At 55.9% G+C, this 4,972-nt stretch overlaps 1 non-coding gene across 1 annotated transcript; it reads right to left on the bottom strand.

The window, feature by feature from the left end:
• Window positions 1-4,463: 4,463 nt before the first annotated feature.
• TRNAR-UCG lies at window positions 4,464-4,548 on the bottom strand. The gene has a single exon. It is a non-coding gene; the product is annotated as a tRNA-Arg (tRNA).
• Between the last annotated feature and the right edge of the window lie 424 nt (window positions 4,549-4,972).

Below are 4,972 nucleotides of genomic sequence, written 5' to 3' on the forward strand. Positions count from 1 at the left end.
CTGGATGTGCTCCCAGTCTGTCCCCCCTCCCCCCTGTTGCCCTCCCAGCCCGTTTTCAAGCCTGGGCCTCTTGGGCTCAGTTTTCTCCAGAGACTCTTTCCATGGCCTCCCGTGGACAGGAGGGGATGTCTCCTCACTACATGGCAGGGGATACTCACTGGGGGTCCAACTCCCCGAATAAAGACTTTCCACCACTCCCCTCTTTCCCATACCAGGCTTCTGTGGTTCCACCCGCTCCAAGTGCTTTGAGAGTCGTCAGCTGTTCTGTGGGGTACCCTTGACCTTGTCGCTGCCGTCTTCCTCTGCAGGCCCTTATGTGAAACTTCGGTGCTATTACATCAGTCATCTTGCCTCCATTTGCTTCCAAACAGTCGGTGAACTCTCACTTGCTGTTGTCCCTTGGTCTTTGCGGCCCCGTCATCCTCCAGGGGCAGGGAAACCGTGGGTGATACAACGACCCAATCTGTCATTGCATGGGGAACCAGTGCTCCAGCTGTCCTCCCATCAGCCTGCCTGGGACCGATGCCCAGCCCGGTCATCGGAGGCAGGACTGGAGTTGGGCTTTGGAGCCAAGGTTCTGAATCAAGCAGAGGCAGGGCTTGAGTGAGAAGTCAGGGTGCAGGGCAGAGTTCCAGGTGACTGCCAGGCCAGGCTGAGAAGTAGGTATGACAGGCTGGCCGGGACAGAGCACACAGAAACTGGGGCTCTGACGAGGGCAGGGTGAGCTGGTGGGGCTGCCCTCCGAGGCCAGGCCTCAGGGCACATCCTGGATGCGGAGCCTGAGGAAGCAGGAGGGAGGTAGTGAGTTGTGAAGCCCCCAGCCCTGCAGGAGCAGAAGGAAGGGAGAGAAGACAGGAGAGACGGAGGTGTGGGAGGGACTCGGTGGGCACGGCAGGCAGTGTCCTGGCACCAAAGCAGCAGAAGCCGTGCCTCCCTGGGTCGGGGCTGAGGGTGTGCTCTGCTTTGGAGCAGAAGCTGTTTGTCCACGGCCCTCCATGATGGCTCCTGGTCAAGGTGGGTTGTTGGCCCTGCAACCCAAGGTGAGGCTAAGCAAAGGTCCTGGGGTTGGGGAGGAGAGGCCGGTGGGCATAGGGTCATGTAACAGGAAGGAAAGGAGACAGACAGTCCAAGGCTCGAGGGAGCGTCACTCTGGAGGAAGCCACCCAGTGGCAAATGGTTAAAAAACATGGCGGACTTTCCTTGGGGGAGCCTAGAGACCAGGGGGCTCTGTCCCTTGGGGCAGACTCTTGGGGGAGAGCCGATTTATTCAAAGTTCCATTAAGATTCATCTCTGACTGCACCGTAGCAGTAAGAGGCAGCCTGTGTGGCACACGCCTGGACCCTCTGCAAACCCATCTTTAAACTCATCCTGTGGTGGGAAGGAACATTCAGCGAAGAGCCAATGTGGGCGGGTCAGGGAGGGGCGGCGCCCAGCCGGAACAGACAGGCATGCTTCCCTCCCAGACAGGCTACTGCAGCGGCCAGGGTGCCAGTCTTGCGGGCTCAGAGCCAGACTTGTAAACTTGCCAGGATGGACCCGTCTCTCCGAGAAGGAGGCATCCTGACCCAGTTCACATGACTGATGTATAAAATGTCAACATAGCCTTTCCTAGTGAGACACGAACGTCGTGAAGACCAACTTTCTGCCTAGGCGTGATTAGTGCATTTTTGTTTCTAGGAAACAGAAGTTCACTTGGGAAAATGGAATCAGAATGTGGGAGTTGGACCACTTAGATATTTAATGGCATGAGACTGTTCCGGCCCATATCGTCACCTCCTTGATGGGATGCCTTTGCCAGCAGCCAGATAACCTCGATTTGCATTAACTAAGCTCCTTGGACTGTATTTGAGGGATGTCACCAGCCTTGGTTTCCATGCTCGAACAAGCTCTTAACTCTACAGATTAGCACTTTAAAAAAAAAACAGCATTAAAAATAACTCCATCAGGGGTGCCTGGGTGGCTCAGTCGGTTGAGCGTCCGACTTTGGCTCAGGTCATGATCTCACGGTTCATGGGTTCGAGCCCCGCATCGGGGGGGGGGGGGGACACCAGTTCAGAGCCTGGAGCCTGTTTCAGATTCTATGTCTCCCTCTCTCTCTGACCCTCCCCCATTCATGCTCTGTCTCTCTCTGTCTCAAAAATAAATAAATATTAAAAAAATTAAAAAAAAGAAAAAATAAAATAGGGAAGGAGCACCTGGGTGGCTCAGTTGGTTGGGCATCCAACTTTGGCTTGGGTCATGAGCTCACAGTTCATGGGTTCGAGCCCCGTGTCGGGCTCTGTGCTGACAGCTCGGAGCCTGAAGCCTGTTTCGGATCCTGTGTCTCCCTTTCTCTCTGACCCTCCCCCGTTCATGCTCTGTCTCTTTCTGTCTCAAAAATAAATAAACGTTAAAAAAAAAATTTAAAAAAAACTCCATCAAAGGAGAAAAATTGCTCATTCTGTTGTATCAGGGGTTTTTTGATTACAAGAGGTGAAACTTAAGTTAACTTCAGCAAACGTTAATTTATTGGAAGGAAATGTGATAGACGGTGTCTGGGTTCTCCGGAGACACAGAGACTGAGGCTGAGAGAGATTTATTTTAAGCAGTTGCCTCGGTGGCTGTGGGGGTTGGCAAGTTCAACATTTGCAGGGCGGGCTGGCAGCCTGGAGACTCAGGCAGGACTCCTATGTGGCTGTCTTGGGGAGGATGCCTTCAGTATAACTGGTTCTTCTCACATTTTCAGTTCTGGAGGCCAGAAGTTCAAGGTCAGGGTGTCAGCAGGCCTGGTTCCTTCGGAGGGCTCTCCTTGGTTAATAGATGCTGTCTTCCTGTTCATACGGGGTTCTCCCTATCTGTGTGCCCGTGTCCTCTGCCAGGACCCCATTTCCAAATAAGCTCGTATCCTGAGGTACTGGGGGTTCGGACTTAAATACATGAATTGGGGGGAACGCAATTCAGCCCATAACAAGACTAAGTTCAGAGGCGAGGAGAGAACCAGGCTTGGGCGTGGCCAACAGCCAAGGCGGTTCTAGAGGCTTTGCAGCAGGAATTGCAGGATCTGACCCGGCAGCTGCCTCTTAGCTTCCCCGGAGGACTGGCCCCCTACGTCCACTTGCTGTGTCTGTCCCTCATTCAAACTTCAAATTCTAGGGAGGAGCAGTTGACCGGCCCGCTTGAGTCACGAGCCTATCCCTTAGCCAGGCAGTGGGGCGGAGGGGGAGGGGCAGGCCAGCTGTGGTCCCACTGGGACGCGCCGTGGGAGGAGGGGTCACTCCGATCTCGCATGCTGGGGAGCTGTTAGGAAGAGGAAATGGAGGCAGACAGCAAATAGGTCCAGCCCTGTCTCTTTTCAGAGGCGGTCACCCCTCTGCCGAGGTCCGAGCGTACTGATTTCATGGCCTGATTCTCGGAGAGGTTTCACAGAGGTGGACTGTGAGCCTCAGAGGCATTCGAGATGCCTGTGGTTTGAGCTGGCCAGAGGCCTGGCTGGGAGCCAGGAGGCCCAGGTGTCCTGGATGTCCTCCGGTCAAGCCCTGGGCCCGGGCCAGCCCTCTCTTCCAGGAAACACTTGGCCAGGTGAGTTCTACGCACCCGGTCTGAATGCCTGTACTTGCAGTGTGTGCGAGGAGAAAGCTCTGGGCTTGGCCTCCTGGGTTGCTATAGCTCGCGAGTCCCCCTTTCCTAATCTCCTCCTAAAAAACTGGTGTCGGGGAGGGAGCTGAGGCTGTATTTCAGGGCGGCTGGCACAGCAAATGCACCTGGCTGTCAGCGCTTGTCTGCCAGGACCCAGGAAGAACCCGCCGGCCTCCCTTCCGGGTACGTGGGCCATCCACCTGCGGGCCCAGGCCAGGCCTCCTGTGAGGCCAGCCCCCTGTGCCGCCCAGACTCCCTTCCTGTCTTTGACGGGGAAATGCAGAGCTTTTCTGCACCCAGCCCACCACCACACAGACTTCGCCGGGGACAAGAGAGGACTGTGCGGCACAGAGGTAAGGGCGAGGCCTCCCCCAGCCCTGGGCATGCCCCTGCCCCCGTCCCTACAGCCCAGCCTTTGCTCAGAGAGGACTCTGCCTGTGGCCAGTTTGCCATGCAGCATCTCTGGGCACAGCCACAAGCCGGAAGCCCAGGGTCTGATGGGCCACAGGGCCTGGGACTGTCAGAGGAATCACAGAGGCAAAGGTGTCTGAGCTATAGGAAACGTCAGTTAGGAGATGAGGCTCAGAGAAGGGTCAGTACTTCTCAGCTGGCAGTAAACCAGATGCCAGGCTGGTTCCCAGTCACTGACTTCTGCTGCCTGAATGTTTCTCACACGGGGTCCCCCTGGGACCGTTTGGGTGCTCAAGAATTCTTTTTTTTTTTTTTAATGTTTATTTATTTTTGACAAAGAGAGAGAGAGAGAGACAGAGCACGAGCAGGGGAGGGGCAGAGAGAGAAGGAGACACAGAATCCGAAGCAGGCTGCAGGCTCCAAGCTGTCAGCACAGAGCCCAACGCGGGGCTCGAACCCGTGAACCGCGTGATCACGACCTGAGCCGAAGTCAGACGCTCAACCGACTGAGCCACCCAGGCGCCCCAAGAATTCTTTACAAAGAATCTTAACTGGAGCATTTGTAATCCAAGCAAAATCTGAAAAGAATTATCACGGGCATGGTCTCGACCATCCCGACAAAGCTCTTATAACTGGGGACTGCCGTGGACTGTCGGGGCCCACCCTGCTTCGAGGACACTAACCATGTGGGGCTGTTCGAACTACTGCAGGCTGATGAAGAACTGAGAGAAGCCAGATGACATCATGGCCCAAGGGAGGCCAGCAGGGAGGGGAGGAGAGGGGCAGGGCCCTGCCGGAGGGGGGCGGGGGCTGTGGCTCTGGTGGCTCCGAGGTCTGTGGGTTCCGGACAGCCTCTGGTAGCTTCTGAGCATGTAGCTTCTCTGACACAACCCTATGACTCACGTCTCACCCTGGCTCAGCTACTGGAGCCCCAAGCCAGAGGCA

This window comes from Panthera tigris, chromosome A3, assembly GCF_018350195.1.
Source record: "Panthera tigris isolate Pti1 chromosome A3, P.tigris_Pti1_mat1.1, whole genome shotgun sequence".
Lineage (NCBI taxonomy): Eukaryota > Metazoa > Chordata > Mammalia > Carnivora > Felidae > Panthera > Panthera tigris.